Source organism: Ictidomys tridecemlineatus, unplaced genomic scaffold (genome assembly GCF_052094955.1).
Source record: "Ictidomys tridecemlineatus isolate mIctTri1 unplaced genomic scaffold, mIctTri1.hap1 Scaffold_66, whole genome shotgun sequence".
In the NCBI taxonomy this organism is placed as follows: domain Eukaryota; kingdom Metazoa; phylum Chordata; class Mammalia; order Rodentia; family Sciuridae; genus Ictidomys; species Ictidomys tridecemlineatus.
The window spans coordinates 67,760-95,585 of record NW_027524621.1 but is presented as its reverse complement, the minus strand read 5'-3'; the positions used below and the strand labels follow the sequence as shown (position 1 = coordinate 95,585).

At 35.0% G+C, this 27,826-nt stretch overlaps 1 pseudogene across 1 annotated transcript; it reads right to left on the bottom strand.

The window, feature by feature from the left end:
* Positions 1-1,753: 1,753 nt before the first annotated feature.
* On the bottom strand, positions 1,754-27,826 carry LOC144374365 (protein Spindly-like; annotated as a pseudogene). Its single transcript, XR_013433798.1, has 12 exons — positions 27,672-27,826; positions 22,694-22,869; positions 19,473-19,649; positions 17,529-17,725; positions 16,796-16,945; positions 16,604-16,702; positions 16,407-16,517; positions 14,973-15,113; positions 12,702-12,805; positions 11,989-12,176; positions 4,628-4,949; positions 1,754-2,458 (listed from the first exon to the last, which is right to left on the bottom strand). The product of XR_013433798.1 is annotated as a protein Spindly-like (transcript).

Below are 27,826 nucleotides of genomic sequence, written 5' to 3'. Positions count from 1 at the left end.
GCAATACACAAGAGCTGTGGTTATAGTTCAGTGGTAGAATGCTTGCCTAGCACGTGAGGAGGTGCTGGGTTTGATCCTCAGCACCACATAAACAAATAAAATAAATGTAATGCAACTAATAAAAAAAAACTTACAACTATTAAAAAAATGCAATAACCAAAGCAACTGTTCCCAGAGACAAAGTTGCCCAAGTCTAACTTTATGCTGAGAAGTTGAGATTTGGGTTCAGATATCCTAGAATGCTACAATCTTATTATTATGCTAAGAGAAGCAGAACATAAAATATCTAGCAAATCAAACATTATTCCCTCCTACTAACACCTTTCTCAAGGAGGAAAAATAGTTTTGGCATCTGTACTCCAGGTTCTGTCTAATAGTGAATAAACCAAGGCTACTTTTTGGAGTAATGATGAGGGAGAAATGTGCCTGTTAGAACAAGGCTATATGTTAGTTCACATTTTCCTTTCAAAATTAAGTTTCAATAAAAAAAACTTACTTTTGCAAATCATACACACTATGGGTGCTCTACCACTGAGGTACATCCCAAGCTCCTTTAATTTTTGAGATGGTGTCTTATAATCCTGCTGTCTTAGCTTCCTGAGCAGCTGGGATTATAGGTGTGCGCCATTTTGCCCAGCTCCCTGCATGTACTTGAGTAAAAGTGTCCACTAGAACTGAATCCCTCAACTCCTACATTCTATTACCACCACCATTTATCCACTAATATCTGAGTCCCACATCTCATTTTCAACACTTATTGACAATTCTGTTCCTTTTAAACTGTATCTCGAATCCAACTCTCATTTTATATTACTGACCTACTGCCTCAGTCTCATTGTGTATTTAACTGTACTATCCAATGACAAACCTTGCCATTTCTGGCCTCCATTCTTAGCTTTTTCTAAATCCATTTTCCATTATGAACTATGCAAAGCTTTTACTAAAATAAATTGAGTGAGGACACTATTTTGCTTATATCCATTATTTGTTTCCCATCATCTACAGCAGTGATTTTTCAAAATATTCCTAGAAGATTCAAGATCAACAGAATTGCCTCAGTTTCTAGGGATTAAGGCAGAGCCTCAATGTATGAGATTACCTTGTTGACCCAGTTCTTCAACCTTCAATTGGCTGCTTAATTTCTTTAAATATTTGTGCAAGTCTCTTTGTAAAAAACATCTCCCAAACTCTTTGTGTGTTGCTCCTAGATTTCTATTCAGACTTAATTTACTAAATGAAACATTTCTAATTCAGCACATTGGATTCAGAAATGCTTGTGAATATGAATGAATGTGAAAATATGTAGGTATATGTACATGGAAGAACCCTAATTCACCCACCTATAGAAAATATACATGAAATTGCTATGAACCAATCTATATTCATTTAGAAAGTTTAGCATTAAATCTTTTTTTAATATATAGGTATATATTCACAAAATATAAAGTTATATATAAAATACATATATTTATATGTAAGATCATAGGTATCAAGGAATTGAGAATCCCTGAAGTTTCTTTTTTTGACCACACCTTTATTCTTTTTTGATAATATCCTGTTATCGGAGCTGGGATTGTGGCTCAGTGGTAGAGTGCTCGCCTCGCACGTACGAGACCCTGGGTTCGATCCTCAGCACCACATAAAAACAAATAAGTGAAATAAAGGTATTGTGTCCAACTACAACTAAAAAATAAATATTAAAAAAAATAATAATATCCTGTTATCCACACAGAATAAGAAAACACAAAGAGGAGAAATTGTTGCAATTTTATTTCATATTTTAAAATTATTTGTCTCATATGCTTCAGTCATAAAGTGAACATAAATAAAGATACATATAGGTGCTTTAAACACTGACAAAATCTATAACAATATATATTTTCAAATCAAATTTCCTATTTTTACAATACAATGAAAAACTAAGTTTATAAAAAGATTACATACGAAAATATAATAGTATATTAGTTCATTCTCTGAATATATGGCTCTGAAGGTAGGTTAAAATATTCACTTCACTTGAAAAAAATCCAGACACTACACTGCATGTAGATTTAAGTTAAGTATAGTCTTCCTTCCGTTAACAGTTTATTCAGTGTGAATCACAGAAGATCCATGAAGGGTCATCACTTAAGAAACTCTCCTTAGGATCACAATCAAAATTGAAAGCCTGGTTGAGAAGCATGGAGATGCCGGCTCTTGATACAATGAGGAGACATGAGTATTTGGAACTCTGGTACCACTCTGGCTCTTAACTAAACTCCTCAGTAACCTCAGGGAAAGTAGTACCTCCCTCTGATCAGAGAGAAGTCCTTACTGCTGAGGACACTGGGTCTCCGGAGTGGATTTGGAGGACACGTATACAATAAGGTGTGATTTCTTACAAGGTTCTTTTTCCAATTTGCTTGCAGGTTCTTTCCTTTCATTAACGTCTGTTTGAAGCATTGACTCAGCGGCTAATCTACAGGCATTAAAGCATCCACTCTGAATTCAAATGTAGTTAAGGAAAAAAATAGAGAAACAAACCCATAATATATTGAGTCTCTAAGGAGGAATGATGCTATTTTTTTTAATAAGAAAAAAATTAGTCGACTCCAGTACCATTAAAATACTAAATGACTCTTGAAAGGAATTATTCTTATCAATAGACTTGATTTTTAAATGTCTAGTAAATATGTTAAGGTTGATAAAAAAGGCCTGTTAAGGCCTAGATTAAAGAATTAAATCTGATGAGATATCTATCATGATAAGTACACATAACACAAAAATTGAAATGCTGGAGCAGTATTTTAAAGATAACATGACACACAAAAGGCCCATGCACAAGATGAAAACACCATGGGATCCTGGCTGCACAGATGTCTGTCTCAGACAATGAAAACACACTCAAACTGAGTTTCAACTAGGAGAATAGTTAAAGAAAAATATAAACAGTGGGGAGATAATAAAATAGGCCTGCGAACACTTTAAAGAAGCGCATCAATTAAATTTATAAAGCATGCAACAGTGAAGTTTCAAATAAAAGCCACTTGTTATAAAATCATCTTCAGATTGTGTATCTAAGTTAAGCATGCAAGACACAAGGTTGGAAATGTCTGCAGTGAGCAGATGGACTCACACACATGCAAAAATAAATAAATAAATAAAAATAAAGTGTTTTGTGGTATTTTATTTGTTTTTGTTTAACTAGCAAGGCAAATAGTTTCCAATATGCAATTTGAGTCAAACAATTTAATTAGATACATTGAAGCAATATTTTTTTTCAAGCACAAAAGGGCAGAAGAAGAAATGAAGGCAACATAGCTGGCAAGATATGCACTGATCGGTTCTGGAAATCCACCTCTGGAAGACCATACAGGCCACACACACACCCACACCGTGAGCCACGCAAACCCGCACTGGCCATATGCACACTCCCACAGTGAGCAACACACACACATGCACGGCCTGCAGAACTCGCCTCAGAACAGTTAGCACTATGGGTACTGTCAGGTAGCATCCATTTGTCATTTCCTCAAGAATATCAAGCTCTTATTTTATGTGACTTACAACATTATAAAAAAACTCAAGGAAGGAAATAATTAATTAGTTTTCCTTACAATAACAACAGCAGCTTGAGTTTTATTTATCATTGTTGAGTACATTTAGAAGCACTGAAAATTTAAAGAAAAATCAGATAAAACATAGAAGGAAGTTCTTTTACATACGATGCACTGTTTTACTTTTTCAATCAAATGCACACAGAAAATGCCTGACTCTGTTCCCTTCTTTCTAAGAACAAAGTAGCCCTAGTAGCACCTTAAAAACGTCACTTCATTGGAGACAACCCAAGCTGGCTACTTTCACAGAAACAAGTTTGAATTTTACATGTCTAAAAGTATTTATTTTTAATATACCTGCCATTGCATTACACAACCTTCATCTTGATTTCCCCTCCATTTCCCTCACTCACTTCTGTTTATCCTACCCAGATCCTGCTGTGCATGCCCAGAACTCCAGCTGCAGCCAGTTACATCCTCTTCCCTCTGTTCACTTGCTCTTACCTTCTCACTTCTATTCCTTTTAAAGGACAAGGCCCTTCAACTGGTCCTTCAGATACACATATCTGACACTTTCTCTTTTAAGTCACAAATTCAATTTTGCAGAAATTGGAGGCTTTGATGTTTTAGAAAAAATGGAAACAAATTACCTTGGATATTTAAAAATGTCAAAATAATTAAAAGTAATGTCTGAAGGACTGGTATAAACATCATCAAAAGCCATAGAAAACTTCACCTACATTTTCTTAACTAAACTGTCTTCAGACTACTGTAAAACCTTTGAGAAGGTAAGTTGATTGTTCCTTCATGGCTACTCCTTTACCAGGAGAAAAGTAATAGCACATTTATTCAAACCAACAAGAGAGATGTGTGGCTTTCTAATGACTCCCTTTTTTCAGGAGTCCTTTCCCCTTGCAATCATTTTTGTCTTTCTCAAAGTTTTAGAGAATTTGAAGGCAGGCAGATGAAACTGGGGGATTAGACTGCATGCAATATTGAGAAGACAGATAAAGAGACAAAGAGCATAGCTCATGCAGTGAGAAGGGAGAGAAAGGGAGGGCTGCTGGCTGACTTGAAAAGAGGACACTGACCTGAGAGAGCCGGGCGTGTTCTCACTTCTTTCACTTAAGGCTTGAGCAAGCTTCACACATTTGTTCTCCTTCTTTGGCTGCTGCACATCCACGGGCAGATTTTTGTGAGGAGAGAGAGGGGCAGTGGGAGTGTTTGCAGATACTGACTTTTCTAACTGCAAGTCACCTTCTGAAGGGTTAGGACAGGACTGTGTCTCCTTGTGAGGTGGGAATCTAGAAGTTCCTTCCCCGGCAGCACCACTGGCACATTCGTCTTCAGCAGGGGTCACATCCAGAGGTAGCACCTCCCACCTCTTTTTGAGTATAGAAACTTCGATTTTCTCTGAGAATGAAAACCATTAGAAAAATCCAGTCAATAAACAAAAGACAGACCAAGGGAGAGCGGTTATACATAAAGTCTTTTCCTTTTTTCTATTCTTTCAAAATCCACTCATCACCTCACTGAAATCTATTTCTTTTTCTTTCTTTTTCATAGACTGCATTAATAAAAGCTTTTATAGATTATTTTGAGCATAAATTTTTCCTTGGGAACTCAATACAGGAATTCTAGGAATGAATAAAATGTTCTCTTGTGGTATTTTGATAAAAAATTCTAAGGGGAGATGGTTCCTAAGGGTGACCTTGGTGCCATGGAGATAAAGATGCAGTGGCAAACAGTCAGGGAGTTTAGGGTCAAGTCTGGCACTTAGCAGCTGGATGACCTTAGGAAAGTATTTAATCATCCTACATTTTAAGGTTTCTAAATCTGCAAAATGCAGATTAAAAATATTTACTTTGCTTTGTCTGTTACAAGGATTAAATGAAAAAAACAGGTCAAACTCTAAATATTGGATATCCCTTGCTGCTCCTCTGAAACCCAGATCATCTGGATTTACTAACCATCCTCCTGTCCCTTTGCTGTGTTCAGTTCAGCACACTACCCCTGAAATTCCTAATGGGTAATTTTTACTCACAGGAGCTTACTAGGATCAGGGAAGAGAAAAAGGACAAAAGAAAGAGAAGTCTTTTAAAACAATATAAAAAACTTCTCATTGTTTACATTTTCCCCACTATTGACCACAATGAACAGAGTTCAGCCTGTCAACAGGGCGGGGGCAGAAACTCGTTGAGAATCCTTAACCTAAAACATGTTGACAATACCTTTTGGGGAGGGGAGGGAGTTAGGACCATCAAATTCATGGACTTCTTTACATTTGCCCTTTTATTTTAAAATTTATACATAGTAAAGTTCATTTTTTGTAGTATACAAGAGGCAGAGGGTGTATTGGGCTATTTTTTCTCGGTGATGTGACTTGCTCTAATAACTGTCCAAACATTTTTCCTTAAAGGCTAGAACTGTAAGAGAAGAGGTCGGGTAGAAATCTCCAGTGATAAATTCCCTACAGAATGACCAAGCTAAATAACTATATGCCACAAAAATACATTCACAAGAACTAAGAAAACTAGAAAAGGTAAGTTAGACTGTGAAGCCCACAAGGGGAAAGGTTCCCTGTTACTGCAACACTTTGTCCCCAAGCTTTCATGGTACCACCTGCAGAAAGCCCCCAAAACTCAGTGTATACACTGAAAAAAGTAAGCAAGAAAAATAGATATTTGACTTCCTCACCACCAGAGTCCCTCTGTGGGAGTCTCACTGCATGGGCTCACAGCAAGCACTGAGAATACTCCATGGGATGCTCCTGAGACCAGCTAGAAGGAAGGAGAAGTAGGGCTCGAACTAGCACACAGAACTTGGCACTGGCCCTCCATCCCTGCCAGAGGAGACATGTTAGCAGACAGAATGTTTAGAAATGTTTACTGCTGGAGGCGAGGTTTATAGATCCTCTGGACTCAAGAGCCTGACTGGCTCTCCCACATGCCTTGAGTGAAGTCCATGAATCTCCCATGGGTCCATCCAGCTTGGAAACTGCACCAGCAGCAGAGTTCTCAAAAAACCTGCATCTAACCTGAGCTCAGGGTGCCCTCTAATGCTGAAATGGAATACCATAGGCAGTCTGCTAAAAATGTCTAAACAAGCCTACTGGAGTAGAATAGTCACAAACAAGTCCAGACTGGGAAAAAAAAAGGAAGAGATACCTAATTCATCAATGCAGAGACAAAGATATATGTTACAAGGACTAAGAAGAGCCAAGGAAAGATGTCCTTATCAAACGGACAAAACATATTGCCAAAGATAAACCCAAAAGACATTCATATGCATGATTTGGCAGACAAAGAATTTAAAATATCTGGTTTAAAAAAAACTCAAGAAACTTCAAGAAAACAGAGGACCAATTAAGAAAAATTTATAAGGAGACATTTAACAGATTGAAATAATTTTAAAAAATCAAATTCTGGAGCTGATAAATAAATGAAATAAAAAAGCCACTGGTGGGCATTAATAGCAGAACTGATCAAGAAGAGGAAAGAATTGGTGAGCTTGATAACAGGCTATTTGAAAACAGAGGAGAAAAAAGAATGAGAAGGAATGAAGAAAATTCATGAGATCTCTGGGACACCATTAAAACAGCAAATCTATGTCATTGGTGTCCAAGAGGATCTAGAGAATGACAAAAGGTTAGAATTAAGTTTATCCAAAAATATAACAGAAAACTTTCCAAATCTAAGATACAAACACCCAATTACAGGATAATCAAAGGTTGCCAATCAGATTCAACCCAAATAACTCTCAAAGGTCAAAGACAAAGAGGACTATGAAAGCAGCAAGAGGAAAGAAAGAAGAAAGTGACACAGAAGGGAATTCTAATATGACTGGTGGACTTCTCAGCAAAAACCCAAAGGACATAAGGTAATGAGATGATATCCAAACTGCTGAAGGAAAAACATCTGCTAACCAAGAATAATGTACCCACCAAAGCTTCTTCAGAAGTAAAGGGAAGACAGACCTTCCCAGACAAAACCTGAATGCACTCATGGCAACAGACTATCTTACAAGAAAGGCTGAAGGGAGTTCTTCAAATGCAAAGAGAAAAAAAAAAAGATGAGAATGTCTAATATGAAAACATCTGAAGGTATAAAAACCCACAGGTAAAAGTGAGCATTCAGATACATCCAAAATAACATGGGAACTAGGGGATGTAAACCATTTATATCCTTAGTAAGAAGCCTAAAGGACAAAACTAATACAAATACAGTAATCTGCTAAGGGATATGTAATATAAAAAGATGTAAATTTTAACATCAAAAACTCAAAATATGGGAGAGAAATGGAGTTGAAGAGTAGAAGGATTTTTTTCTTTTTTGCTTTTGAAATTAAGTTGTTGCAGCTCAAAATAACCTGTTGTAATTATAAGATGTTCTGTGAAAGCCTCATGGTAATCACAGAGCAAAAACCTTAAATAGATACACTGAAAATAAAAACCATGGGATCAAAACATGCTGATAGGAAAAAAAATCACTTAACAAAGGAAGACAGGAAGATAAGAAAAAAGATGTACAAAACAACCAGAAAACAAGTAATTACATGACAGTACCCAAATCTGACTCTGCTGCCTACAAGACACTCACTTGTAAGGAATAGATAGAGAGTGAACAAATGGAAAAAGATATTCCATTCAAATGGAAACCAAAAGAGAGTAGGAGTGGTTATACTTAAATAAAATATGCTTCAAGTCAAAAACTAAGGAGACAAGGCCATTACAGAATAAAAAAAAAGAGTATACAACAATTGTAAATATGTCTAAATACATAAAGCAAGCATTGTTAAATGTAGATCGATAGGCAGCAATTTTTTTGCGGTGATAAGGTACTTTAACAGCCCACTTCTAGCAATGGAAGAGCATCTAGCCAGAAAACCAGGAGAGAAACATCAGATTTAAACTGTACTCTAGACCAAATGGAGCTAACAGAAGTTACAGACCTTTCCATGCACCAGCTGCAGCACATTCCTCTCAACTGCACATGAAATGTTCTCAAGGGTATCATGTCAGGCCACAAAAGAGAGCATCAGAAACTGTACAAAGATGTAAAAATTAAACATACTTAGAAGCAACCAATAAGTCAATGAGGAAATTAAAAGATAAATTTAAATATTTCTTTTCACAAGTAAAAATAAAAATATACCAAATATGCCAAAACTTTATGCTTTCAGCAAAAGCAATTCTAAGAAGGAAGTTTATAGCAATAAACTCCTACTTCAAAAAAAGAAGGAAGAGAACAGCTTAGTGATGGAGTGCTTGCCTAGCACGTAAGATGCACTGGGTTCAATCCTCAGCCCTGCATATAAACAAAATAAAGGTTCAAAAACAATTTTAAATTTTTTTATAAAAAGAAGGAAGATCTCAATGTCTCATCTCAATAAACTAGAAAAAAATAAGAAAAAAAATAAGACCAAAATTAGTAGAAGGAAGAAATGGTAAGGATCAGAGCACAAATAACCAAAATAGAGGAAAAAAAGAAAATAAAAGATAAATGAATAATTGGTTTTTGAAAAGATAAACAAAATGAATAAATCTTTAGCCAGACCAAAAAAAAAAAAAAAAAACTCAAATAAATTTTAAAAAATCAGAGGTGAAAAAGGGAACCTTAACTGACCTCACAGAAACAAAAACAAAGAATTTTAAGAACTAGTAAATACAAACAAATTGGAAAACCTGAAAAAAAATTTCTGGAGAGCAGAAGGCAACAGCATATCAAAATAATTAAATACCACGATCAAATGGAATTCACCCTAGGATCAAAGAATGGCTTAAAACACAAATCAACAAGCTGATATATCACATTTCAGACAAAAGGGCAAACACCATAGGATCATTTCAATAGAAAAAATAATTGATAAAACTTAACATCCTTTTTTGATAAAAACTCTAAATAAATTAGGCATAGAAGGAACACATCTCAGTATATTAAAGGCCATAGATGATAAACCCACAGATATCATACTCAACAGGGTCAAAATCAAAGTGTTTCCTTTAGGATCTGGAACAAGACAAGGATGCCACCAGCATTCACTGTTATGACTCAACACAGAACTTGAAGTCCTAGCCAGAGAAATTAGATAAAAGGAAGAAATAATAGGCAGCCGAATTGTAAAGGAAACCGTCCCTGTTTTCAGATAATACAATCTTTTACAGAAAATTCTGAATACTCTACTTAAAAACTATTAGAACTAATTAATACAGTAAGGATATAAGATACTAAAGCCAATATATAAAAGTCAGTAGTGTTTCCATTCAAAAATAGCAAATTATCTGAAAAAGAAATAAGGAAAGTAATCCCATTTATAAAAGCTATGGTTTTTTAAAAAAAAAGTGAAATAAAATACCTAGGAAAAAATTTAATCAAGGAGATGAATGAGCTCTACAGTGAAAACCATAAAACACTGGTGAAAATTGAAAAGACAGAAAAACATGGCAAGATATCTCATATTCATGAACTAGAAGAATTAATATTGTTAAAATATTCATTCTACCCAAAGCAATCTACAAATTCAATGCAATCCTCATCAAAATTCCAAAATTTTCTTTACAGAATAAGAAAAAAATAATCCTAACCTGTCTTAAACAATAAAATTTCAAATAGTCAAAGAGCAGAAAGAACAAAACTGGAACAATCCTAGTACCTGACTTCAAAAAATAGCATGGTACGGACACAAAAACAGTGAAGAGAGCAATGGAGCTCAGAACACATACTGGGGAAAGGACAGTCCTTTAATAAATGGTGCTGAGAACACTGGATCTCCACATGTAGAACCATGAATATTCATTATTTCTTCATTGAGAACATTCTCAACTTCTACAAAATCAACCTTTTTTAAATTTCACAGATGAATAGGATCGTGTAGTGTTTGTCTTTTTGTGCCAGACTTCTCTCTTATCATATACAAAAATCAACTAAAAACTATAAAATTACTTGAAGAAAACATAGGGAAATGCTACATGACCTCGGTCTGGGCAAATGTTTTTTAGACAATCCCTCAAAAGCAAGAGAAACAAAAGCAAAAATAAGCAAACCGGATAATATCAAACTAAAAGTTTCTATAGCAAGGAAAACAATCAACAAAGTGAAGAAAAACTACAGAATAGAAGAAACTGCTTGCAAATTATACAGCTGACAAAGCATTACTATGTAGTATCTATAAGGAACTAAAAGAACTCAATAGCAAAAACCCTTCATATAATCTGATTTTAAATATGGGCAAAAGACCTGAACAGACATTTTTCTAAAGAATACAGAGGTTTACAAAAAAATTCTCAACACCACTAAATCACTAAACATCAGGAAAAATGCAAATTAAAACCAAAATGAGAAACTACTTCACCCAAGTTAGAATAACTATTATCCAAAAGAAAAAAAAGAAATTCTGGTGAGGATATGGAGAAAGGAGAACTCTCATATACTATGAGTGGGTCTATAAATTAGTAGTCATTATGGAAAATAGTATGGAAGTTTCTCAAAAATTAAAAATAGAATTAACATGTGACCCAGCAATCCCAATACTAGGTGTTTGTGTGTGTGTGTGTTTTTCCAGATATCTGAACTCCCATAAATGGAGAAAGAAAATGTGATATGTATAAGTAATGGAATACTATGCATTCATAAAAAAAGGTATGAAATCCTGTCATTTGTGACAACTTGAATGACCTAAGGATCTTGTGTTAAATGAAATAAGTCAGGCACAAAAAGGGAAACACTACACGTTCCTATTCATCTGTGGAATCCAAACCAGGTTGATTTTGTAGAAGTTGAGTGTTCTCAATGAAGAATGAATATTTAAGGTGATCACATGCTAATTACCTTCATATAATCATTACACAATGTATATATAAATAAAAACATAATAAATGTCCAATTATTAATATGTCAATAAAAAATATAGAATTCCCAATATTTAGTTGGAACATGGCCCCTGAGAATCAAGATTGAATTTTCTCAATCTTGCCTTGCTGTGACAGCAAGGCCACATAAATCAACTCTGCTCAATGGGATACTGGCAGACAAACACAAAAGGAGTCTGAATCCTGCAATGCCTCCAAGACTTTCATCGGCGGAAGAGTAATCACAAGCACTTAAACCTAAACTGTGTTTAGATATTCTATAAATAATCTGAATTAGCATAACTTCCAACATTAGCTGCTTATTTAACTTTTTGGTATGACAATATGCTACGATTTTAAGTGGATAAGCCTCAAGTGACAGTATGATGAAGCCTAGACATCCAAAAAAGCCACATATCACATTCATGCATACCTAGTTCCCTTTGAATTTTTCAGCTGTAAATTTCCCTTATTAACTACAGATTGATAACCACAAAATTGGTTTGTAATGAGATTTGCTAAAAGATATAGTTTGAAAAAAATGTTGATACACTTTCTCAGTGCTACTTAGGACTTAAAAGACAAAAACATACGAAACTTGCATACCTTCAGGTTCATACTTCAGCTTTAATTCATCTAGCTTAGCTCTCAGTTTCATATTTTCACTTTCTGCAAGCTGAAGGCATCTTTCATTTGCAAAAAGTTTTTACTTAATATCCAGGGCCCGCTGGCTCTCAAACAATGCTTTCCTCCGCTGTATGGACAATTCACTTTTGCTGCTTTCATTTTCTTTGCTACAGTAACAGAAAAGAAGAACCAAGGAATGTTAATATATAATTTTGTGAATAACTTAGTGGGATGAATCTTTAATTTTATATTTGAACACTTGGTTAAAAATATATTTCTTTGGGATTTCTAGTAACAAAGAAACAACAAATAATTAAAGTTTAACAATAGCATCCCCCGCTGCCAAAATTCATGCATTATTCCAAGGTGATTCATGCATAAATTTCCTTTAAGTTATGAGATACTTATTCTTGAGAAATTTGGATTATAAGAATATTTTCTACATGAAAGTCCTTTTTACTTACCAATCTAAAAAGCTAAACACAAATTATTTACTGAAAGTATTCTTCAGTAATTAGTAATTATTAAATCTTGCATAAAACTCATGTATTACACAAAGACATGTTATTGACTTTCTTTTCTATGGAAATTTCTTTTGGCAATTTGAACTTAAAAATTTGTTATTATTTGAATACCATCTATTAAAATAAATAAAAAGTCTTTATCTTCCATCTGCCAACCCAGACACCTACTTTAAGTTCTAAAGCTTTAGCTGAAGTAAATCTGTATAATAGGTGTTATCTTCCAGAGCACCAGAGTTGCCTGAAGGTTTTAAATCCATACTTTCATATAAATTCTAAAGAAAGCAAAATTTCTTATTATTTACATAACAAATTAGGTTACTGTATGCTTATTAACAGTGGCAGCAGCCACATGTTAATCTCTCATCCTTTGACAAATATTCTTCAAAGATCCACCCACTTACCTGAGTGCAGTAGGTACAAGAACCACCAGAAAAGTGGCTCAAGGTACTACCGGCAAGTAAATCAAGAGCTAGATTCTGAATCCAGATCTAACTCGCACTCATATCTCTGAGTCCCAACTATACCTGTCTTAGGATTTCACTCTCCTGGCTTTTAGAATGAGAGAAGCAAATGCTTTTGGGGTTGAATTCTGGTATGACAAAGCTATACAATGGAAAAATACGAAAAAAGAGAGGAGATTCTTGAGGTTATTTTTGGTATCCACGCTTTAAATATTCCGATTCACTCTTTGAATATTTTCTTTACTGGAAAAAAAAGCAGATGTTTAAAAACTTGCAAAGAATTTCAGAGATTGCACTTTTTAAAATCCTCCTAATTTAAGGTCACAATTTTCAAAGTATAGCACAAAGCCCCAGGAATAGACTACATATACCTGCCAAGTGACACACTGCAAATTTAGCTAAAATTATAATACTTTTAATAGTTTTTAGAAGAAACAGAGATAAAGTCATATAAACAAATTTTTCTTCAAAAATGTCAAAATAAAGAAAGAGAAACTGTTCCAGATTAAGGAAGACTGAAGAGACTTCATGGTAAAACATGCAACCTTTGATTAGGCCCTAGAATTGAAAACACTAATTTTTTTTTTCTTTTAAAATTTGCTTAGGGTATGTTTTCATCAGCTTTTTTTTTTTTTTTTTTTTTTTTTTTTGTCTCAGTGACCAAAAGATCTAACAAGAACAATGTAAGGAGAAGTTTACTTGGGGTTCATGGTTTCAGGTCTCAATCCACAGATGGCCAACTCTATTGCTCTGGGCCCAAGGTGAGGTAGAATATCATAGTGAAAGGGTGTGGGGGAGGAAAGTAGCTTAGAAAATGGTAATAAGGAAGCAGAGAGAGAGAGCTCTCTGCTCACCAGGGACAAAATTCCAGTCACTCCTCCAGTAACTTAACTCCTCTAGTCACCCTCTACCTGCCTAAAGTTACTACTCAGTTAATCCATTTAAGTGGATCAATCCACAGATCAGGTTAAAGCTCTCATAATCCAAACATTTCTCCTCTAAAAATTCTTGCACTAACACAATAGCTTTTGAAGGACATCTCATATCTAAACCATAACAGGGTATCAATGATAACTGGCAAAATGTAAAAAGTAGCTTGGTTCAATGCATATCAATGTTAATTTGTAATTTTGACCATTTGCTTATATCTCCAATAATATCATGGTGCTTAGGGGTAAAAGGACGTCTAGTTTGGAACTCAGTCTCAAAATTTAAGAAAAAACATATAAAAACAGAAAAAGTTATAAATCAAGCGTACAAATAAGAAATAGGGAGCTCTGAGTCAAAGGCATGTAGGCGTACTTTCACTTTCCTAGAAGTGAAAAATAAAATAAATTTATTAGAATTTATTAAAGACATCCATAAATTCCAGTGGATATACAATGTTGAATTGACAAAGCTCTAAAATTAATGGAACAAATAGCACTAAAAAATAATTACTGATGACATTCAGGCAAGAAATCTCACTGACATAACACTGAGCATAAGACAGAAACAAGGGTATATATATTACATGATTCAATTTATATGAAGTTTAACAGAATGTTCACATAATGTTGACACAAAGTTAGGAGGTGGGAGCACTTCATTTCAATGGGGCTTTTCTGGAGTGCTAGGAATATTTTATGTAATCTGATAGTAATTGTAAGAATATACATATACAGATATAAATGTGTGTGTGTGTGCATATATAAACATATATATGTTAAAACTGAGTTGTACACTAAAGATATAGGTACTTACAAACAATAACCAGATAATAACAACAAAAATAGAATAGATTGGTTTGTCTTTGCTTTAGTAAAAGAAGCATGGTCAATAATACTGAAAAGCAGAGACAAGAAAAAAATAATTTAAAGATTGGGTCAATATGTACTGAAACTGAAAGTCAATTATACGATGAGAAACCTATTTAAACTGAAAATTTAAGATATTCAAATAAAAATCCAGCCACATCTTTTCAAGATATTATACATACCTTAAATTTCTCCAGATTTCTAATTTCACCTAAAAGATGTTTTATTTCACCATTCTTCTGCTCTAACATGGAAAACAACTGTTCCTGCTGCTCAAATTCAGTGTGAGATCCTTTCATCTGTAGCAATGTAGCAATCTGTAACTAGAATCCCCCCACCACAACAAAATTGAGATATTCTGATAAGCATATTTCTGGAACAATTTGTATTTTGTACTAATACTATTTAGAACTTGTTTTGAAAACTAATTAGTTATTTCTAGTCTAATAATTGGAAAATATACATCAATTAGTTTTGTTGTAGACATAACTTTGGAGTACTTCTACTTTTTAATGATATCTGAAGTCTTTAATATAGTTTTACCTAGTTTGTGATACAAAATTGAACAGCATGACTGTGGTCCAGAGGGTGTCATTTAACTGGTAAGTAAGTCTGGATAAATGTGGCCTGCTATTCACCACCTATACTAACTCCTGTTAAAGCGATTTCTCAAAATTCTCCATTAGCTTTACTTAAGTAGGGGAAATTGTTAAGCAGCTCAGTCACAAACATGATATTCACAATGATAAGAATGGGAAGTACCATATGAGTATTTTTCTACACTTTAACCCCAAGACAGTTCTGAGAGGCAAGTTCTATCACCTCTACTTTGTAAATGAGGTATGCCTTTTAGATGCTCTCAGAATATATGTCCCAGGTAACACAACTAGCAAATGACAACTATACTTCAATCCAGTCCATCTAATTCCAAGTTCAATCAGTGACCTTTCTCAGTTCTCTGGTAATACTGACATCTTGAAAACAAAATCTAAACTTTCTTCCAAACACCACCTTAGGAACATCAGGCAGAACAGACCATACATTGGAATTCTAAGGACTGCTATAATCTTGGAATCTTTCTAATTGCCATAAGGTTTTCTGTTACTTCTTATTTGTGTGCAGCAACAATCAACAAAACCCTTAAAATTAAAGGGGTTAATTACATGCTTTGAGGAGCTGCAAGAAAAGAGAACCCTAAATAGTTCAAATTTCCATCTAAAATAAGCCTTCATGAGAAGTGAGAAATGGCAAAAGCTAGTCTCATTTGATGCGGAACCCAGAAAGACTCAGAATAAGTAAGAAACAAACACTTTTAAATTCCTTTTCCCTATTCTATAAAGATTTAAACCTCCCTGGCAAGGTTAGTGAATGATCATTAAAATAAACAAATAGTAGTTGTTAAACACATTAATGTTTTTCCAAGATTAACTTTTTGAAAACATAAAAGTATCTTATGATCTACCTGGAATTTCTAATTTTTTAAAAAATCATTCAGTTCTAGAAAAAAATATAAAAGTATACCCCTTGAAGGAAAAGATGGATTTTGTGATATATTTATCTATATAATGCTAATATGAAGTAGTTTTAACAAACATTTAAGAGCGGTAATTCCACACCTTCATTCTTTGCATCTGTTCTCTATTAAATGCATTTTGCTTCTTTAGTGACTGATACTTGACTTTCATACCGATAAGCTGGCGTTCCATTGCCGTCCTTCGATCTTCTACCTGGAAAACATTGATATGTTTAATTGTTCTTGTACTAAATGAAATAATAGTTTACCCAATTCAATTATTAGAATACTTGTAAGTACCTCTGCAAACAAAGAGTTGCCCTTACTATTGGGATCCAAGGCTTGCTGGAGGGCCTGGCCCAATTGCACCTGCAGATCTTGATTTGCTACACGAGCTTTCTAAATTCAAAAGAAAATAATTTAGCTAGCAGAGATTAAATTAGCATGAAAACAATTTAAAAACTGGAAACAATACTACTGTAATCATAATACCTCTAAGGCATTATAGTATAAAACTGCTTCTTTCTCCCGCTCTTCTTTTTCTTCTTTAAGTCGGTCTACCTGGCGCATTAAGTTAGTACTAAAACGTTCTAGTTGTTCCTGTCTGTACTGTAATTCATTCACTTCTTCCTTGAGAGCATTCTATTCAACAGAAATTGAAAGACAAAATTCTCTTGAAAATGCTTTCATTTAGCAGTTGCTCAGCTAACTTATCTGTAGTGGTTCACATTCAAATTAAAACTACAAAAACCTGTCAAAGTTGTCAGATACCTATTAAAATTTTAAAAATTACTTAATTTTTCAACAGGGAACCAAACAAAAGGCTATAGAGACTGCTCTTTCTGACTGTGAATTCAGGGCTTTAATTTTTAATGACTCATAGTCTGAAATGAAAAATCTATGTTCACAAAAATTTCAACTTCCACTGTACTAACATTTTATATTATGACACAAACTAGGATCAGAAAATGTCTATGTCCTTTCAGAGCTTTCATTAATCTAAAGGTACTGTCTGCCTTATTTAAATCAGGTCACCTAATACTATTTTTTTAAATAAAGTAATTCACCTAAACTACATAAAACATTTTTTGGATAGTTAGATAAAAGTAGGTCAAAAAAACATTTCTTCCTCCACACTAGCTCATTAGAATTATTATAAAAACACATAAAATGTATGCAAAAGAAAAATTTAAAAATCTAAGAAAACACATGCCATAAAAATTACCTTCACACTTTCCATTTCAGTCAGCTCGACCTGAAGAGAGCCAGCATCTCTGAAGACATGCTTTCGTGGACTTGCTCAGACATCATCCGTATTTCCTCCGATTTATGAGACAGGAGTTCCTTCTGGTGGTCTACTTTGTGCTTTAGCTGCTTTTCACTAAGCCTAGCTTCATCTAACTCTCCTTTCAGTTTTTCTATCTAAAGTAAAAAAAAAATCACAATTTTATAAATCAAAAGGTATTTTCTTTCTGTAAAATATCACCGAATGATCTAAACTTGTACAAGAAACTAGTAGAGCTTCCAAGGACACTCCAAAAGTGACCCACCTTGTTTTATAAACAGTCCATTCTAGCCATCCAAGTGGTTTGGATGCATTAAAGCTACCAGAAGCACTGTGTAGCTGTGTAAACGATGCTGTGACCAGCCATGCAGAAGCAGACGCCTGATTGGAAGGCTACCACAACAGTCTAGGGGAGAGGGGATGGTGGGGACTAGAGCCACAGTAGCCTACATCAAGATTCTGTTGGCCAAATCCCCACAACAGGCCGATAAATTCAACATGAGAAGAGAAAGGTACTGGGGGGAAAAAAGAAGCCAAACTTTTGGCAAAAGTGATTTAAGAACATCAGTAAGACTGAAAATTTTGTATTGATATACTCTTTGCTCTACCACCTAAGCCATCTCTACAGTTGGTCCTTACTTCAGGCCCTGAAAAAATATCCTCTATACTGCTATATTTGTTTATGTAATGAAAGCTACATGAAAAAACAAAACAAAACAAAAAAAAAACCCACCAGGAGAAATGAAAATGCATCATTACCAGTCGTTACTGTCTAAAACCAGATTAGTTCCAGACAAGCTAGACTATTTGTCAGTAATATGCAGGATGACTATGTATTTCACAAAAGCATTATTTGTTTGTTTAACTGTCTATTAGGAAAAAATAAACCAACTCAAATATGTGATTTCATTACTAAAAATAGAAAAACATTTAGAGCTAAATCAATAAAGAATTAAGGCAGCAGTATAGCTTGTACACAGACATGGAAAAAAATCTTAGAAGATGTTACATAAAAAATCTAAAAATTGAAAGAGACTTCTGAGAAGACAATAAAAAGTCAAGCGAGTTTTGAAAGAAAGGGTTTGTAAAAGTCTGGATTCCACACGAAGAGGAGCCATGGTGAAGTTCTGGATTCTTAAGTAGCAATCTGAAGGCTGGATGGGTGGGGGTGCTAGAAAGGAATGGGCATTCATGAACAGCTGTTGTCTATTTCGTGTTTATGTATGAAGTGGAGCTAGTATGTAATGTGTCATCAGATTATGTAGACACTCAGTGACACAGAATTTGGTGTGAGGAAAACTTGCTTCAATTCACAACTGACAATTTCTAGCTCTCACCTTGTCCAATTTGCTTGATCTACCTAAACATTGGTTTTCTCATCAGTAATATGGAATTAACAATAGGATTTCCCTTAAAAATATATTTTGAGAACTGGATCATGTTTTTCCTCAAAAAATAAATTATAAGGTATCAATACTAATATATAGTAATTTATAAGGAACTACTGATTTGTTCTACAAAATTACAAAGCACACCACTAGCTGCAGTAAAGGCTAAGAGACAACTCTTTATGAAAGGAGACTGCTTGACTATGACCAAGGATGCCTCAGTAGTTACTAAATAAATGGATCATAAAAAATTGCTGTTATCAAAATTGGAAAATTATATGTAATTAGAAGACTATATTGATACAATTCTCACTTTTATAAGTCATTTTATAAGTTTTTGTTTCTCAGTGTTTCTACTCTCAACATTAAAATGACAGAAAACTGATCTATGCTATTTTCATAGTGATACTTGAGAAAAATCTTTATCACCTTACATTAACAGATGGTTGCATCAACATGGGGTATTTTTGCTCTGAAAACATACATATATTCAAACCTTGTTTTTTAGTTCATTCACTTCCTGTCCATGGCTTCTGCTTAGCTGCTCTTCTAATTGTTCTAGCTGTATTTTTTGTTGTTGCTTAATAGCTTCACATTCACAGCTCAAACTTTCTAACATGCGACTCTTGAGCTCAACTTCTCTCTGAAGAGTATATTTTTCTTGTTCATAATTCTGAAAATAGATTCAATTACAATTCAATTACATAAAAAATCACTTAAAACTATTACATATAATCAGTTCTAACCTTCAACTGGCTTATTTCTGTTTCATACACTTGCTGCTTTCTGAGGTACAACCACATGTTAAATCTGGAATAACTTTGTAGCTCATCAGTTTTAGTGAATCCCTAAGGTATATTCTGAAAGTACAGTAATGTCAAAAACACTCAAGCTGAAGTTAGTACAGGCATCAACTCTAGAAAAGATGCAAGGTAACCACTTTCCAATCTGGGGCTCTGATGCCCTAGTAACCCGCAATGCAAAACGTAACTGGGGAGGCATTCTCTGGATTCCAAAATCTGAATAAAACTTTGTATGATGAGTACCATCAGGCTATGTTAAAATGTCCCTGATTTTGGCTACATTATCAACTGTCACAGCAGCATGTCTTATCTCATGCTGACCCAAAACTAGGCATTTGTTTGACGATTAGGAAAATAAGCTACTTATTATTTCGTACAGTTTGATAGCACAACCTTCAAATCTGGAGTCCATCTGAGAGAGAACACGAAAAAGTAAAGGGACTTTTGGTAACAAAAGACCAGAAACAAGGCATTCAACCTTCCATCTATTCCACACATACTTACTAAGAACCCAGCAAATATGCCAGGTAACAGAGAAACTCAGATAAATATAAAAAATGATGCCTGACTTCAAGGAGGATCAATGTCTAAAGGAACAATAAACACACAATTCAGCAATTACATTAAGTCACAGTAACTGGTAAGTGCTAGCTCAGAATACACTTCCTGAAAAAAGTAATGTCTATATTGATTTTTAAAGTATTAGGACACATGCTTACATACTACGTTCTGATGCAGAGAACATCATAAAGTGAATAACTGTTTAACTAGTCAGATCATTCAGGTGTCTGAGCTCCACACACGATCAGATATCATTTGCATTTTATATGCAGGGGATGTTCCAAGACCCTGGGTGGATAGCTGAAACCACAAGTTGAACCAAACTCCATATATACATATGTACACACATATCTTGATGAGTTTTAATTTTAAATTAGGCAAGTTAGAGATTGTTAACATAACTAATAACAATTATAATAATATGCTGTAATAAAAGTATGTGAATATGATCTCTCTCAAAATATCTCATTGTACTATGCCTAGGTGAGGAGAGGAAGTGAGGTGGAGCAGGTGGGATAAAGTAGGATGACACCAGATTTCCTCACACTATTCAGAATGGCATGCAATTTAAAATTTATTATTTACTTATGGCACTTTCTATGTAATATTTTTAGACTACAGTTGTCCAGAGGTAATCCACACTAAGAAAAGTAAAACTAGAAATAAGGAGGGGGCCTACTGTATGGTAAAGTTCATGATAGAGATATGGTAATTGCTTCACTACCCCATAGAAGGCATTGACAGAGAAGTATTAGTTCAAACTCCTTCATGAAGCTTTAAAGTATAAGATAAAATGAAACTAGAAAAAAGACCTAAAACAAGTAACATTATTTCTCCAAAAGCACTTCCACTTTTGATAAGTTATTTCTCCAAATAATTATATATAACATGGTTTTATTTTCTACTATTAGATTTTTAATTCTTTGCTTTGCTTTATAATTAGGTATTGAGCTCGTGGTCAAGAACAGTACCATATGGAAAAACAAGAGCTGTCATTAGTAACTTTTACCTGCTATATTTATAATTTTCAATTTTAGTTTATACCACTGAGGATTTACTAAATTAAACTGATTTATTCATTTTTTCAATAAATATTTGTGTGCAAAGCACTAGAGAATATAGCAGTGAACAAGACAAAATTCTTAAGGACCTTGCAATCCTGGAGATAATTAGTACTGCAAAGAATTAAGAGTGAGTGATGCTACCAAGTGCAGTGGTGCACACCTGTAATCCTGGCGGCTCAGGAGGGAGGCAGGAGAATCACAAGTTCAAAGCCAGCCTCAGCAAAGGCAAGGTGCCAAGCAACTCAGTGAGACCCTGTCTCTAAATAAAATACAAAACAGGGTTAGGGATGTGGCTTAAGTGCCCCTGAGTGCAATCCCTGGTAATTATACACCCTGAACTCCCCCCACAAAAGAGTGATGCCGACTTTAGTTAGGGCTGGACTCTATGACATTTAACTGAAATCTGAAGATTGAGGATTCAATCTATGAAGAGTGGGTGAGGAACAACTAAGCAGGAGGAAGGAGCTCATATAAACCCATAAGGCAAGACTAGGATAGCCTGAACAAGGAAAACAGTTTCCTATGTTTGCAAAAGTCCAGCAGAAGTCAAATCACATAGGGATGTATAAACCCTCAGACTGTCTTTTGTAAATACAATTGAAAGCCTTATGCAGATTGAGAAAGGAAATGACATGATCTCTTGTGCTTTTCCATGAGAAAGAATGATTCTACATTGAGAAAGAATGATCTGAATGGCAATGATGGAGCAGGCAATCTGGTTAGAAGGCTGGGAGAAAGAAGACAGTGGCCTAGATAGATGTTTTATAAATCATGTCCCTAAGAATTTGTGGACTAAATATGAGACTTCTAGATCTTTGGGTCAAGCAACTGAATGTCATTCAATTTACTAAATAAATAAACTAAAGACAGAGAATGTTTGATTAGTAGATAGGGAATTAAATATTCTGTTTGTTTATATCAAGTTTGAAATACTCTTAAGTGGGCAATTGAATACATTAATTAAACAGTTTAGGTCGCTAAACTACTATGGGGGCATTTAAATGATATTCAAAGCTCCAAAATAAGTGAGGTAACCTATGAAGAGTGTGGACAAACAAAACTTTGTGATAAATATGGTAGGTAAATTGTGGTAGAAAGAGTAAACATAATTGAAACTCAGAAGACACTGCTTTGGAAAGAATATCAGGAATTCATTAACTTATTCACCTTTAATGAAAATGGCATAGATAGAAAATTAGATCTTCAGAAAATAAAATAACTACTGCTAGACAAAATAAACCTTCAATAGATAAGCACACCCTCACAAACAGAGGAATCCATAGTCTTACCTCAGTCATGGTCATCATTTCATTACAACATTTATCTAATTGATTTTGCAATTCACTTTGGCTCTCCAATAGTTGTAAACCATACTGTGCAGCTTTTAGTCGCTCTTTTTCAACCTCTTTGAGCTTGCTTTGAAGATCTGCAATATCTGCCTCCATGTTCTTTTCCTGTTTTTAGACTATTATAAATAGAAGAAATACAATTTTTGAGCTTAAACAAAAAAGCCCCCTACAATAAAACCAATAATAAAGGAACCATGTATCCCCAGTGCTACTATCATATAAAAACATAATATTGAGATTTTATTCCTGACTTGTAAGGAGTCAAATTTGCATTCTTGTTCTAAGAGCAAAAATTGTTCTGATAATTTTTTTACTTGAGTTGAGACCAAACCAAAAAGAACAGAAAAAAAAAATACACTCAATTGTGCTCCTAAGAAACTCAACATTAGGAAACTATTCAATTGTTATATGTTAAATGTCCATAATTACTAAGGTAGAATTAGTCTCATAATTGTGTTACTGTCAAAATAATCAAAGTAAAAAGAGAGCAATGACAGAAACCAAGAAACTTTATGGTATGCATGCATGACTGCTACTTAAGAGTATAAAAAGACAGTTTTAAATCAGACTCACAATATAAAGTAAAGAATATCCTGTCTTATTTTTTATAGTAGTACTACTTTGCTGAATGTATTTGTTTCATTGGAAAGAGATTCACAGTATTTTTCTAATTACTCTTAACAGAGTATGTAAAATAGAAACTATGTTCAGAGCAATTTCCAGGCTAAGCCTTACAAGTTTATACATAGGATAACTGTACTTTAACTTAACCTCATTTATTGTCCCTTCCTCTTTGGCCCTAGTCCCTTTAAGCCAAACTGAAACTGGACTTTGCTTTCATAGAGCATCAGATGATTCCCTATGTCTTAATTTTATAGAATCATGCATTTAACAAACATTTACTGAATGCCCCATTAGCTAGGCTTCATTCTGGGCACTTCAGATCATTATGGCGCAAAACTGGCAAAGTTACTCATTCATTAAACTTACATTCCAAGAGGGGAAAATAATAAGTAACAGCATAATAATTAAATACATTAGAAAATAGAATTGGAAGAAAAAAAAAAAGCTCAAAAGAGATAGGTGGTATAAATAGGAGGCAAAAGATGGGAAATAGGTATGCATCATTGTGTGGAAGAAATGTTCCAGGCAGATGGGAAACCCTAATATGGAAAAAGAGTCCAAGATATGAGCTAGAATTTAGGTCACAGATAATAAAGGAGCCGGCAGATCAGTCCATTATAAAGAGTTTGGCTTCTAACGTGTGTAAAATGGGAAGTCACTTCAAAGTCTGAAGTAGACAATTTGGTAAAATTTAAGAGAATCATTTCACTGCTGTGTTGAATAGTTAGGATGAAACAAAATTTGAAGCAGAGAGACCATCTGAGATAATGCCTCATGCTAGGTGGTGGCATAGTAGGTGAGAAATGCCCAGATTCTACCTATATTTTAAAGGTAAAGCCAACATGATTTTCTTATATATGGAATATAGCAAAATAAAAAATGCCTTTAAAAAGTAAAAATACCTTCAAGGCTCTGCCCTGAGCAACTAGCAGAATGGAGTTGCCCTCATTTGAGATATTGATGTAAAGTTTTTGGGGGGCCAGGGGGACCAGGATTTCAAGTTTTGCATGAAAGATGTCAAGCAGGAAGCTGAATGAATATATATGTAGGAGAGGGGTATAGGCTACAGATATAAATTTGGAAGTTATCAGCACAAGTCCTTCAGATTGAGTATCAACAGAGGATGAACATAACAAAAAGAAGAGGACGAAGGACTGAACCCTACTAGAAGGTGAGGAAAAAGATGTAAAGTATATTCAGGAGTTAACAGTGAGGTAAGGAGGAAATCAAGAGCATGTGCTGTCTTAGAATCCAATAAACAAAGTGTATTAAGGAGGTAGGAGAGCTCATATCAAACGCTGCTGCTAAGTCAAATTGGCCACTGGATTTTGAATTTATGGAGGTCACTGGTGACCCCAAGAGAATTTTGGTGGGAAGATAGGGTAAAAGCCCACTTGAAATGAGTATGATAGAGAATGGTAGGAGATGAAAAAGTGACAGAAAATACAGTTTTGCTTCAAAAAGCAAATAGGATAGTAGCTGGAATGGAAGTAGAGACAAATTTACTTACTATTTCAAAGATACAAAACAATATGTGTGTATACCCTAGGATAAATTCATGACAGAAGATGACATAGGAGATACTGGAGAACTGCCAGAGTGATGTCCTTGACTAGAGGATGAGGTCTAATGTACTGAGAATGTAGCATGGATATCTTCTCTAAAATGAAAACAAAGCATACAATATAGATACTGATTAACTAGAGAGATATAGTAGGGAGTATATTGAAGTAAACCTAGTTGGTTTTTTGTTCATTTATGTTTTGGTAGCAGGGTATTGGGGATTGAACCCAGGGCCTGCCTGGCCCATGCTAGGCAAGTGCTATACCACTGAGCTACATCCCCAACCCTAGTGTGACCTTTTAAATGCCTCACTTATCACTGAATTAGAAAACAAAGTTCTTAACTGAGAATCAGTAGGTAGGAGATATAGGGTTTTATAATAGGGTAAAATAGATACCATAAACTAACCAGTGCAGACTACTTTAAAATGCAAGACCTTTTCAAAACCTATATACAGTGAAGCTAGCCAGCTAACAGTTGCTTTATTAACAATAACTTATATTTGTTGGGGATTTACCACCTGCTAAAAGAAGTGCTTCAAATACATCATCTCATTTAATGCTCTTCATGAGCCCATGTTAAGCCATTATTATTATCTCCATCTATCAAAATAAAAATGAGGTTAACCTCAAGGCCTCCCATTAAGGAATACACAAGGAAGCCAAAACATTAGTTCTCATTCATTCAAAAAATTTGCTGGAATTTTATTACATGTCAGACAATGCGCTTAGTGTTGAGGATAAAATAATGATCCAAACACTAGAAAATATTTTGTCTTCTTGAATTTTATAGTACATTAGTAGAAAGGCATCAAATCAAATAACTAAACTATAATGTTACAAGTGTGATAAGTGCAAAAGGGAGAGCTGTAACTAAGGTGGTATCTAAGCCTATAACAAGAGGGAACAGTTCCCTGATTACGTGACTTTTCAGCTGAGCTCTAATGAGTGAAAAAAGAATTAATCTATCAACCTGCAAAGATTTAACCTATCCTTTAGCCATGAACGAACTAAAACTAATATGTGCCATAAATTTTGCTTGGTACTCTATGTACATTTTCTTAGCAATGTTCTCAAAGATCTCATAGGGTAGAAGAACTTACATTTTAAACATGCAATCTTAATGTGGCACAGAAAGGTTAAGTAACTTGCTCAGGGTTATCAGTCACTCAGGAGCTAAATGAGATGGGAACCAGAGTCCATTTCCAAAGCCTGGTGCTCACATTTCTGTCTGGCCTCTCAAAACAGCATACAAGCCATGCGCAGTGGCTCACGCCTATAATCCCAGTGACTTGGGAGGCTGAGTCAGGAGGATCCCAAGTTCAAAGCCAGCCTTAGCAACGGCGAGTCCCTAAGCAATTCAGTGAGATCCTATCTCTAAATAAAATACAAAACAGGGCTGAGGATGTGGCTCAGTGGTTGAGGGCCCCAGAGTTCTATCTCCGGTACACCGCTCCACCGCCCCCCCCCAAAAAAAAACAGCATACAAAAAACATTGGAACACAGGAAGTTCTAGAAGTCAAAGCTGCCTGGGCCCTTCCACCTCCATCCCCTACTGGTGGCACGAATTCGGACAAGTAACTTAACGCCTTGTTTCATCATCTTCAATACAAGGAGGGTAATGACCATCTTACAGGCTTATTGAGAACATTAAACATAATAATGGATGGAATACAAATAGGGCAGGGAGACACGCATGATTTAAAAGTTTCGAGCAACGTTTTAAAAAAGTAAACAAAGGACAAAATTCATCTTGACGTTTTACTTGACCCAATGCATCCAAAATATCATTTCAACTCGTAATCATAATAATTGCCAGAGATACAGCTCTTGTGGGATACTACCTTTAAAATCCAGTGTATAATTTACATTTAATTCGGGTTGCCACAGTGGCTAGGGGGCCATCGTACTGGACAACGCACCTCCAGGGGCCATCAGTCTGAGGCTCCCAGCAGCCTCCTGGCCTTCCATATTTAGCCAGAGTTCCCCAGAGAAGCGAGAACGTCCAACCGAAGACTGGGGCCCGACTGGAAGCCAGATTATAAGAATTTAGGGTTCCGGGATTGAAGGCGTTCCGGCCAAAGCCTCCGCCAAGACCCAGGCCCCAGGCTTCCTCAAGCCCTGCTCCCCGCCGCCTACCGCTCCTCTCCACTCTCACTAGTCTTTTTTTTTTTTTTTTTTTTTTTTTTTTTTTTCCCATCCTGATAACATTTGATTTTATTGTCTTCAGGGTGTTAACATGTCAACCAACGATCTACCACAGTATCAATCTGAGTTAACTTTCATTTGGATAGGTGGATTTCTAAAAACATGGCATATAAAACACTAACCATTCTATTCACAGAGTTCACTAGTCTAGGAGAAATTATACTGCTATTCTTTGACCATGTGGTTTTTTTTAACAAATTAAAATTTTAAAGAAGACAGAGTACTGGAAATACCAGTTGGAAGAAGCAGGTGATAAGTTTGTGTTTCTTTCTAAACAGTTTTATTGATGTATAATAAAACAGTTTTATTGATGTATAATAAAACACATATAATTGACCCATTTAAAGTATTCAAAAGCAATGGCTTTTAGTAGATTCAGTTAAGCAATCAGCACCACAATTTTAAAACATTTTCATCATCCCCAAAATGAAATCTTACCCCTTTATCCCCCTCTTCCTCCAACCCCTGGTACCTGCTAAAACATCTGCCTCTATAAATTCACCTATCTTCTCACTAGTCTTTACCTCTGTCGTCCTCTCTCCTTCCCCCAGCTGCTGGCAAGAGCTGAGAGGTCTGGGCGTCCAGATCCGTGATGCTAACCTCAGCCTGCCAGAGTTGCCCTCCCATTCATTTACCTAGTAGTCCTGTAAGCGCCAGGGCTTTTGGAACACAGTTCCCG